This window comes from Myotis brandtii, unplaced genomic scaffold (genome assembly GCF_000412655.1).
Source record: "Myotis brandtii unplaced genomic scaffold, ASM41265v1 scaffold250, whole genome shotgun sequence".
NCBI lineage: Eukaryota > Metazoa > Chordata > Mammalia > Chiroptera > Vespertilionidae > Myotis > Myotis brandtii.
The window spans coordinates 809443-809795 of NW_005359478.1; positions in this window are offsets into that span (position 1 = coordinate 809443).

A 353-nucleotide genomic window follows, 5' to 3' on the forward strand; every position below is an offset into this window, starting at 1 on the left:
GTCATAAGGTCAAGCCTAATTATGCTAAGAGGGCTGTGCCCTCTAAGCTGGGTCTTGTTTGTGGCTTTGCCAACAGGTCAGTCCGAGGCTTAACCCCATAGCCGCTCCCTACAGGCACTGGGCTGGTGGCAGTGACCGTTTGTTGACAGGCTTTACAGGACATCTTAACTTACGGTTGGCAGTGCATGTCTCTCTAACTTACCCATCTTCAGGAGTATCAGAGTTATTCCTGTGTTTCTGCTCATTTAAAAATATTTGTTGGGCTTTGAATTAGAATAACATTAATATGTAAATTAATTTGGGGAGGATTTGTATCTTTATGTCATTGAGTTTTTCAAACCATAAATTTGGTA